The sequence below is a fragment of the Ascaphus truei genome, unplaced genomic scaffold (genome assembly GCF_040206685.1).
Source record: "Ascaphus truei isolate aAscTru1 unplaced genomic scaffold, aAscTru1.hap1 HAP1_SCAFFOLD_1570, whole genome shotgun sequence".
NCBI classification, from domain to species: domain Eukaryota; kingdom Metazoa; phylum Chordata; class Amphibia; order Anura; family Ascaphidae; genus Ascaphus; species Ascaphus truei.
Window position 1 is genome coordinate 42,079 of NW_027454461.1, and position 11,405 is coordinate 53,483.

General features: G+C 43.1%; 1 long non-coding RNA gene across 1 annotated transcript in view; it reads left to right on the plus strand.

The window, feature by feature from the left end:
- Window positions 1-10,188, plus strand: part of LOC142476329 (uncharacterized) — a 28,029-nt gene extending 17,841 nt beyond the window's left edge. Inside the window, exons 12-16 of the long non-coding RNA XR_012791582.1 lie at window positions 1,618-1,737; window positions 2,724-2,821; window positions 4,388-4,498; window positions 7,811-7,922; window positions 9,292-10,188. This is a non-coding gene — a long non-coding RNA (uncharacterized LOC142476329). The remainder of the gene's footprint in view (window positions 1-1,617; window positions 1,738-2,723; window positions 2,822-4,387; window positions 4,499-7,810; window positions 7,923-9,291) is intronic.
- The last annotated feature ends 1,217 nt before the right edge of the window (window positions 10,189-11,405 follow it).

Consider the following 11,405-nt stretch of genomic DNA (forward strand, 5'->3'; position numbering starts at 1 on the left):
GCAATCTATCCAAAACTCTGCTGCTTGAATAATTTCCCTTTCTCCCACAACAGTATCTGCTCATCTCCTCCTCCTCCTTAAATCCCTCTCCTTGCTTCCCATCAAGTTTCAGATCACCTACAAAGTTCTCCTCCTTACCTTTTTGTTAAGGTTCTCTATTAGTGGTGTACCGAGTACCCGGCGTTACCCGACACATTTCCAGCTACCCGGACATTACTCGAAACCGGCCACTGAGAAGTGGACTTGGCCGGGTAATACCCGGCGTCGGGTAATGTCAGGGCAGCTGGAAATAATCTTTTATACTTACCTTTCCTAAGACATCTAGGATCAGCAGCAGCAGTCCTCTGATGTTGGCAGCATCAGAGGTGTCTTCACCTGGCGGGGGGAGCTGCAGGAATCACTTCCACAGCACCGAAGCAGGTAAGCTGTGTCTGTGAGCCTGCAGCTCCCCCGCCGGCTGAAGACACCACAGATGCTGCCACCGTCACAGGACTGCTGCTGATCCTAGATGTCACCGCCACCCGGAAGGTAAGTGCCAAACCGTGTACCCGACCGGGTAGAACCTTTCATTTTGGCCGGGTACCCGTTACCCATTTTTTTATAGTTGAGGACCCAGTCCAACACTATTCTCTATTCATCTGCTCCTTCCTACATATCATCTTTGGTCTCGTTATGCCCTTCCTCGTCTCCTAAGCTCTACTAATAGCTGTCTCCATTATACTTCTTACACCTCTACTGCGCACTCGCTCTCTTGCCTGAAACCCTTTCCCATCAATTTACCTGTGAAACTCACACACACTCAGTATATGCCAACATACCCTCTTCCACCCACATTTAAGATCAACCTTAAAATTCACAACTTAAATGAAGCATTTCAATAGCTTTTACTCGTTGCTACTGTCACTCATTCAGTCACTAACTATTGTTCCCAAGAAGTGCTTTATACTACAAGTACCCACCATTAAGGACAAGCATTGTCATCTACTGCACTTGTTCCCCCACCTGTTGTCTCTCTGTAAGTCTCCTTACATTTCTCTTAGATTGTAAACTACCCAGGACAGGGATTTACTTTCCTATTGTCTGTTTTTGTTTGTTGAACTTATTGTATAATAATTTCCTGTACTTTTTGGTCTCTCTTGTAAAGCGCTGAGTACACAATGGGTGGTATATAAATAGAGATATATGCAGAGTCTAGAGACAAGGCACACGTGTATAGGTAGCTACAGTTTATCCGGGACCGTATGCATCCTTGAAGTGCCTGTCCCAGTTATTTTCTATTGATTGCAATGTAGGAGTGTCTGTCCTGTCTTATTTTTTTTATTATTATTATTATTATTATATATACAAAGATATATACAAAGATTGTTTCCTGTCGTTAGCATGACATTGTGTGACACAGTGTGATGTCATTGATTCAGTAGATTGTGTGCAGACCGGGACTGCAGTACAGTTTCACTGACATGAATAACTTGTGTGGTAGAAGCTCTAGAAGGAGCACAGCTGTGGGAGGGAGGTGGATTTGCTTTGTATCACATGGTTTGGAGCAAGGTTCATTGTATGTATCGTCAATAATAATTATAATAATAATAATGCAATGCTTAACTTTTTTATTTCAAGAGGAAAGACTGCAGAACAGAAGTGAATATTGAAGCCATGTGTTCATTTTCTTGCAAAATAGAAAATTGAAGGACAGTTGAAGAGGAGGAAAATGACTACACAGAGACAGATAAGCAATGTGTATATTTCTCATTTAGTATTTGTCGTTTTATTGACTTCAAAAAATCCGGCTGCTAAGGGTTTCGCATTGGACATATTCACCTCTACTCCACCCCTTCCTGTGATCTGTACCATGCAGATTTTTGTTGATTCAATACATCATGAATAGAGTGTGGCTACAGTATGAAGTACTGACCCAAGGACCACATCTACTACCATTCATAACAAGAACATGTGCAGTAGCGCACTGCTGCAGTTCTATGTTATTGCTATGAAAGGTTGAGGTGGTGCAATCATATGAATCTTGAGTGGGAGGGATCCTGTTTGCATCATTTAATTTGATCTAGGCCAGTAGAGTATATAACTCTCAGTACAGGTTACATATGGCATCAGTATTAGTGATTTAAAGAACAGAAAAACAGGAGTGGAGAACAAAACCAAGTAATGTTGAAGTTACTACTTTTTACTATTTACTTGGTCAGTCTGTACTGTCTACTCCCCACACAGCTGCTAAGGGTTTCCATTTGAGATACATTCACCTTCTACTCTGCACTACTGTGCTACCCTCTATTCAGAGATGAGTTCAAGTCATGTTTACCACTCTAAATCGCTCTGCAGTCATTGATTCAGCACATCATGGGTAGAGCATGGCTATAGATACAGCAAGCTTTATTTTACCCTAATATTGCATTAAAAAATAGAATATCACTCAGTTTCCTACAGATTTACTGATGCTGATAATGCAGAATCTCACCCTCCCATCATAATACACCAGAGGAAGAAATAATCCTTGCTATATATGTACATTGTGTGACATATTGCCTCCATGACCATTGATGGCAAATACATATTCTGTATAGAGCAGCTGTGTTATGATGTAGTTGTTATTGATCATCATTGAGATATAATCACAAGAATCTTATGCAAAGGGAAACTGTCATTAGCATAGTGGGATTTCAGCCCCCAAACTTCTGTAATATTAATGCAATGTCTTACTTTTATTGCAGTGAACACCGAAGAGACGGGTCTACTACAACACTGCACAGGACAAGAGTATACACTACAAGCAGCAAAATGATCATGCAGTTGACAATATGTTGTTCTGGTAATGTGCACAATTATTATGTATGGGCTCCACACCACAGTGCTGGACATATTTTGTTAACTTCAACACTACCCCTACCATGGAGATGTCTTCCTGTGATTGGTGTTACTGATTCAGTACATCATATGCATAGTGTGGCTATTATATGATGGATTGATTTAATGAACCCACCAAACACTGATGACATCTGTATCATCTTCTGTAAAGTGCATCTACAGCAGGATATTATCAGCATTTGGGGTGATATAATCAGAGGCATCTATGTGCTTTTGTGCTGGGTAAAGTCCTCCAGCTGAACCGCCCCCCGCCCCCCACCCCCCTACACCTCCTGCCACACAGGCAAACTTACTTACACACACAACACACTTACTTATGCACACTGACACTTGGCATACCTACACACACACACCCCACAGCCACTGGCATGCATGCAGAGTCCTGGGCATGCAGGATGGGCATGCAGAGTACAGAATATCTCCACCTTGCTCTGGCCCGTACTCTTGGCCTACCCCCAGCATCTGTCACCCACAACCTCTGTTCCCTCCCTGTAAATTGCTGCACTAACACACCTTGGTCAGCGCTGCAACCGATCACAGCACCGGATCATGTCACTGTGATAGGAAGCAGTGCTAATTGACCGGTCAATCAATGCCACGTGGCAACATACGCACCAAAAGAGATTTCCATGCCCCCTGACAGGCTACTCCCTGGGCAGTGACCCTGCTCATCTTCCACCTCTGATCACAATATTCTCTCTTGGAGAGTGTAGCAAATTGGAGTTGGGGGAATTTCACCTCTGCAGTGCATGTAGAGTCCTGTATGCAGAGTACAGAAAGTCTCCACCTTAGTCTGGCCCGTACTCTTGGCCTACCCACAGCATCTGTCACCCACAAATAATACATACACTAATACTCCCCACAATACACACTTTAATACCTCCTCAATAATAATCTCCCCAATAATATTATAGTCTTAAACACAATATACACAATACCCCCTAACACAAGATACCCAATCTAACACTCTCCTCTGCACCTCAACATAATATACACACTATAATACCCTACACACAATATAATACTCCCACACACACACAATATACACACTATCCTCCTACCGCCATAAAACACAACCAATAATACACACACACTTTGTGGATGTTGGGACCAGCTCCTTGCATGCACCAGTGAAAGAGAGAGGCCTGCCATCCGTGCCTCCCTCCGTTTCCCATCTTCTCCCTGTCTCTCTCCCTCCCTTTCTTTGCATCTCCCTGCATCTTTGCGTATACCCAGTCAGTGACGGCTCCGGTCACGTGATGCCTTAATATGGGCTTATCCATATATCTGTTGCAGAGATGGAGAGAGACCTGGAGATTTTACATTTCCTTATAATTCATATTGGTACTTAGTACGGGCACTTATTGTTTTATCAGTACTGGGTACCTGACCGTACTGGCCTACGAGTGAGAAGGCAATATTGGCATCACACAGTTACTGTTGAATATGTCATTCAATCCATTTTGAAAATAGTAATGCAATGTGGTTTTGTTTTGTTTGCTTTTTGCAGTAATGAAGAATGAAAAAGTTATATTAAAATTAAATTGGAGGGGAACTGGATTCAGCATTTCTTCATGAACTCTGCACTTGTGAGCATTGACCTTCTTGAGTGCCCTGACAGGTACACGCAACTTTAAGACTATAATCTTCATCAACTGCTGTGCAAGCTTTCGTGCTATACCTCCCCCTCCGGTTTTGATTTATACATTTGCTCTCTCAATTCATGTCCTCTAATATCTGGAGGCTCTCTCCTAGCATTTCTCTCTACCACAGCACGTCATCCCAATGTAACCTCTCTCTTGTTCTTTCTGTTTACTGTTTCCTCACTCCTCTGTAAAACTTTTCTAATTTCTCTAACTTCCACACTCCTGCTTTTATCCACATGTTCTATACACTTTCCTTCCCCTACCTTTGCATGTGTCTACACAAAGCACCATTTGTACAGACCTCTATTGCAGCTATTTCTGCACTGCTCAATGAAATGCACTCCTGCACATCCTATTCTCTTCCACCTTCCCTCATTCTCTACGCCCCCCTCTCAAAGCCCCCTCTCTCTATGTCTCCTCTCTCTACGCCTATCTGTCTCATTCTCTTGACGCCCTTCTCTCTCTACATATCCCTATCTCTGTCTCTCTCTACACCTATCTCTGTGTCTCCTTCTATGCTCGCTGATGTTGGGGGATATCTCTTATAATCTTGGACCGGCTCATATACACATCAGGCCTCCCTACTAAGAGTGTTAACCTATCTAATGTAATCCACATTCCTTTCCTTACTTTTCTCTTCCCTTCTCCTGTGCCCTCTGGAATGTCCACTCTTACTAACAAGGCTCTAGTTGTACATAACCTCTTCTGCTCTCATCAGTCACAATCAGTCATTCCCCTCACCGCATCTTACCTGTCCCACTGATTTGCCTCTGCTTAATTAAACTCTCCTCTGACATCTACTCTAACCTCTCTTCTCTCTTCTCTCTCTTTCTTTCTGCTTAAACTAACAATCTTATTAACTCTTACAATGCTATCCTCCTATCTATATGCCCCCTATAGGCTCTGACACACTCATCCCTCTAACCCACACCTTTGGCTAAATTCCCAAACACACTCATCACACTTCCACTCGCTGTTCTTAATACCTACGGAGGAAATCTCACACTTTGTTTGATTTTTCTACAGTAAAAATGTCTCCTGTCCTGTATAAAGCTGCTCTCTAGGGCTAAATACACTACTTTTTTCCACACTCATCAACACTCAAATTTAATTTACGCTGTTTTTTTTCTCTGTATTTGACTCCCTCCACTGACCTTCTCCTCCCACTTGCCATCCTTCCTTCACTTCTCCTCAAGCATTTGACTACTTCAGAGGCAAGGTGGATGCCACCCAAAAGGAGATTCCTTCTGTCCCTTCCCCCTTCTCTCCTTCTACCCAAATCTCCTTCTGCACTTGACTCCTTTTCTTCTCTTACAGAGCTGGATGCTAATCATCTTCTATTCTCCCTCTACCACATGCCCTCTAGATCGTATCCCCTCACACCTTACTGCATCTCTTAGTCCCCACTCTCACCCACATCTTCAATTTCTCCCTATTCTCTGGATTTTTGCCCTCTTACTTTAAGCCTGTAGCGGTCACCCTTTTGTCAGAAACAAACTACACCCTATGTGCCTTACTAACTACCGCTCTGTATCCCTCATGCTGTTTGCCTTCTAATTGCTAGTGTCAACATTCTTAAATCACATGCCCTCCTGGATCCTTTACAACCTGCCTTTCGTACAGCACGTTCTACAGACTGTGCTTAAAGCTAATTCCCAAGGTTTTTCCCTGCTAATCCTACTTGATCTATCGGCTGCGTTTGATGCTCTCAATCACTCTCCTCCTTCATATTCTAAACTCTCTCTTGGTATCAGTAACAAAGTTCTATCCTGGTTTTCATCATAACTTTCCTATCACACATTCTCCATCTCTGTTGCTAACATGTCTTCGTCTTCTATTGATCTGTCTGTGGGTATACATCAGGGCTCTGTTCTGAGATCTCTCTTTCTCTCTACATACTATCATTTGGTGACTTCATCAATGCTTTTGGCCTTAGATATAATCTCTATGCGGATGATACACACACAAATCTATCCACCCCTGTTCTCACTCCTGCAATCCAGTCCCTACTCTTGGGTTGTCTCCTGGCTATATGCTCATGGATGGCACTCCACTGCCTTAAACTTAATGTCTAACACTGGGCTCATATTATCCCCTTTCTCCATCACAGTAAACAGTACTACCATCTATCTTGTCATCAAACATGTTGCATAGGAGTAACATTTGGCTCTTCAATTCCATCTCCATTCACATGCACGGCTATGGGTAAAATGTGTTGCCTCTTTCTCTGTAATATTGCCAAGATCTTCCCTTTCCCCTCTCAACCTACTGCTAAAACTCCAATGTATACTGTTATCCTATAGGTTATTTTAACATACTACTAACAGGCCTCCATGCTTCACAACTTTCTCCTATGCAAAACTCTGCTGCTTGAATTATCTCACTTTCTCCCACAACAGTCTCTGCTCATCTCCTTAAATCCCTGTCCTGGCATCCCATCAAGTTTTTGTATCACCTACAAAGTTCTCCTCCTTACCTTTTTGTTAAGGCTCTCCATTAATCTGCTCCTTCTTGCATATCATCTTTGATCTCTCGTTATGCCCTTGCTTGTCTCTTGCACTATAACCATAACTGTCTCCTGTAAACTTCATTCACCTCTACTGTTCTCTCACTTGCCTGAAACCATTTTCCATCACTGCACCGTACATGTGAAACTTCCTCACACTCAGTATATGCCAACATAACCTCTTCCACCCACATGTAAGACCAATCTTAAAATTCACGACTTAAATCAAGCATTTAAAAAACTTTGACTCGTGGCTACTGTCCCACACCCACAGTCACTGCTAACAACTATTGTTCCCAAGATGTGCTTTCTACTAATTGTACCCACCATTAAGGACAAGCATTGTCATCTACTGCACTTCTTCCCCCAACTGCTGCCTCTCTTTAAGTCTTCTAACATTTCTATTAGATTGTAAAGTTCCCAGGGCAAGGATTTACTTTCCTATAATCTGTTTTTATTTGTCGCACTTATTTTTTAATTATTTTTCCCCTCTCCCCTAATGATATACATATAGGTTTTCCTGTCATTTGCATGACAGAGTTATTATGGTTAACTATTGCATCATGTAGACTGCCTTTTCAGTGTGATGTAATTGATTCAGTACTTTGTGTGCAGACTGTGACTGCAGTACAGTGTCACGAACATTAATGACTTGTGTGGTAGAAGCTCTAGAAGGAACACAGCTATGGGAGGGAGGTGGATTTACTTTGGATCACATGGTTTGGCGCAAGGTTCATTGTATGTATGATCATAACCATGCAATGCTTAACTTTTATTTCAGGAGGGAAGAACAGTGAATATTGAAGCCATGTGTTTCTTTTCTGTCAGAAGAGAAATTTTGAAAGACAGTTGAAGAGGAGGAAAATGACTACACAGAGACAGATAAGCAATGTGTATATTTCTCATTTAGTATTTGTCGTTTTGTTGACTCCACACAATCCAGCTGCTAAGGGTTTCGCATTGGACATATTCCCCTCTACTCTACCCTTCCTGTGATCTGTACCATGCAGGTTTTTGTTGATTCAATACATCATGAGTAGAGTGTGGCTGCTGTATGAAGTATTGACCCAAGGACCACATCTACTACCATTCATAACAAGAACATGTGCAGTAGCGCACTGCTGTAGTTCTATGTGTTTTATTAAAGGTTGAAGTGGTGCAATCATATGAATCTGGAGTGGGATGAATCCTGTTTGCATCATATGGTTTCATCTAGGCCAGTAGAGTATATCTCTCAGTACAGGTTACACATGGCATCAGTAGTAGTGATTTAAAGAACAGAAAAAACAAGAGAAACTTCAATGTTGATAACAAAGCCAAGTAATGTTGAAGATACTCCTTTAACTATTTATTTGATCAGTCTGTACTGTCTACTCCCCACACAGCTACTAAGTCTTCCATTTGAGATACATTCACCTCCTACTCTGCACTGCTGTTCTGTCCTCTATTCAGAGATGAGTTCCAGTCATGTTTACCACTCTGAATCACTCTGCAGTCATTGATTCAGCACATCATGGGTAGAGCATGGCTACAGATACAGTAAGCTTTATTTTACCGGCTGATCATCCATAATATTGCATTAAAACATAGAATATTACTCAGTTTCCAAAAGATTCAGTGATGCTAATAATGCAGAATCTTACAACACATCCCATCATAATGCACCAGAGGAAGAAATAATCCTTGCTACACTACCGACACGTTTTATTGAAGCACGGCTAGCACCGCAAGCCGGGGGATGCCCCGGCGTGCTAGCCGCACTCCCTCAGCGTGCCGCGCATCACCGATGCACGGTCACGCGTCATCGGGTGCCTGCGCCCCCTGCACGCGCGTCCAGGGCTCCCCGAGGGAGCACTGGTGTCCCGCGATGTGGGGGACAGCGGCAGGGAGTTCCGGGGGACCCGACGGACCCGGCAGCGGAAGGGAGAAAGCCCCGATCGGAGGGCGCTCCTCCGCTGCTTCGGCGTGCGCCCGGCACCCTCCGGCGCGCGCCAGGTTACTGCTGCGGCCAAGAACGGGCAAATGCTCGAATAAACTCGGCCGCAGCAGTATATCTGTACATTGTGTGACGTTTGGCCTCCATGACCATTGATAGCAAATACATATTTTGTATTGAGCGGCTGTGTTATGATGTAGTTGTTATTGATCATCATTGAGATATAATCACAAGAATCTTATGCAAAGGGAAAATGTCTGCAGCATAGTGGGATTTCAGCTCCCAAACTTCTGTAATATTAATGCAATGTCTTACTTTTATTGCAGTGAACACTGAAGAGACGGATCTACGACAACACTGCACAGGACAAGAGCAAACACTACAAGCAGCAAAATGATCTTGCAGTTGCAAGTATGTTCTGTAATGTGCACAATTATTATTTATGGGCTACACACCACAGTGCTGGACATATTCTGTTAACTTCTACCCCTACCATGGAGATGTCTTCCTGTGATTGATTCAGTACATCATATGCACAGTGTGGCTATGATATGATGGATGGATTTAATGAACCCACCACCCACTGACATCTGCATCATCTTCTGTAAAGTGCAGCAGGATATTATCAGCATTTGGGGTGGTATAATCTGGGGCATCTATGTGCTTTTGTGCCTGGATAAGTTCCTCCAGCTGAACCACCCCCCTATACCTGCCACACAGGCATACTTACAGAGCACACTTACTTATGCACACTGACACTTGGAATACACACACACACACACACACACACACACACACACAGACACTGTCATGCATGCAGTGTCCTGTATGCAGAGTACAGAAAGTCTCCACCTTACTCTGGCCCGTACTCATGGCCTATCCCCAGCATCTGTCATCCACAACCTCTGTTCCCTCCCTGTAAAGTGCTGCACTAACACACCTGGGTCAGCGCTGCAGCTGATCACAGTGCCGGATCATGATGTCAATGGGATAGGCAGCAGAGCTGATTGACAAGTCAATCAATGCAGCTCCGCAATATATGCACCAAAAGAGATTTCTGTACCCCCTGTCAGGCTACTCCCTGGGCAGCGACCCTTCTCACCCCTCTCATTCCACCTCTGATCACAATAATCTCTCTTGGAGTGTGTAGCAAATTGGAGTTGGGGGAATCTCACCTCTGTAGTGCATGGTCACAATCTGGGCACTGTACCCAAATATTGGGCAATGTGGCACGTCTTACAGTAGAGAATAGAATAAGTAACTATATTCTTTACTTGTGTATTAAGGAACTTATTTGCAATAAAAATTCAGTCCACCTGGGACCAAGACTTTCTGGTTTTCTGAACAAAGTGGAATTGTTTTCCTATAATTTTATATTCTCTGAAATGTAACATCACAATAAAGTACTCCTATTTTTTTCCTTTGTGCTTTTTTATGGACTATTCCTTTATGTATTTCACTTAATGGGACTAATTACCTTACGATTAGATTTCACTTGTATTTTCTTGGGTTACTCTTTGGAATTTCTCTCTGTGTTCATTTATACTATCTTATTTAGAGCAGTCTTTGCCATTGGACCCCATTTCTTGCCAGAGAGATCTGTAACACAGAGTATTGAAGAGAGTACAGAACAGTGGTGAAGTAGATTTTTATGCTTCTAGGCAGCCTCCCTTCTCACCATGTATTCTGCCCCCGACGGTCTCTTGCACTGCTCCCTCCTACACCCACTCTCCTCACTCTTCCCTCCCCTCCCCGCTATCACTCAATGACCCCCTCTCATTCAATCCTGCTCCCTTACTCCCCCCTCACTCATTCTTCCTTCTGCACACACAATCCTCCCGAATATCACTCCCAAACAACACACACACTAATTCTCCCCACAATACACACTATAATACCTCCTTGTGACGATAGCTTCCACAGGCTTATTAATATTACACAAAAATAATTGGGTTTGAACTGAACGAGGCTTAAGATATAATAAATTGTATTTATTCCTTAGAATATAGGTGAACACAACAGATAATACAGTAACGAACAAGAAGTACACTTACTTAAGGGTTGGGGAATGAGAAGTATGATGTAGCATTTCTTTCAGCAGTGAGGAAATCATTCAGGTGATATCAGGTAACCATATCAGCAAACGAAGACAAAGGATATATGGGTGGACAGCAGTTTATAAACCATTCTCCTTCTATTCTTAACCTTAAGCACAGGGGATTGGTTTACAATTACCTCCAGCCACTCACTAACGTGGGAAAGCATTCTGACCCATGCCCCCCTGCTAGTTGGCACATGCGCAGTAGAACTCTGGGGGTCTCATTTCTGAAGCCCCACATTTACGTCAGGAATGCCAGACAGTCTACCATTTGGAGTTCTGGCAGGAAAACCTTTGTTGAAAGGTGTTAACTGGAACACTTAAGACCTGCCCTGGTTTGGG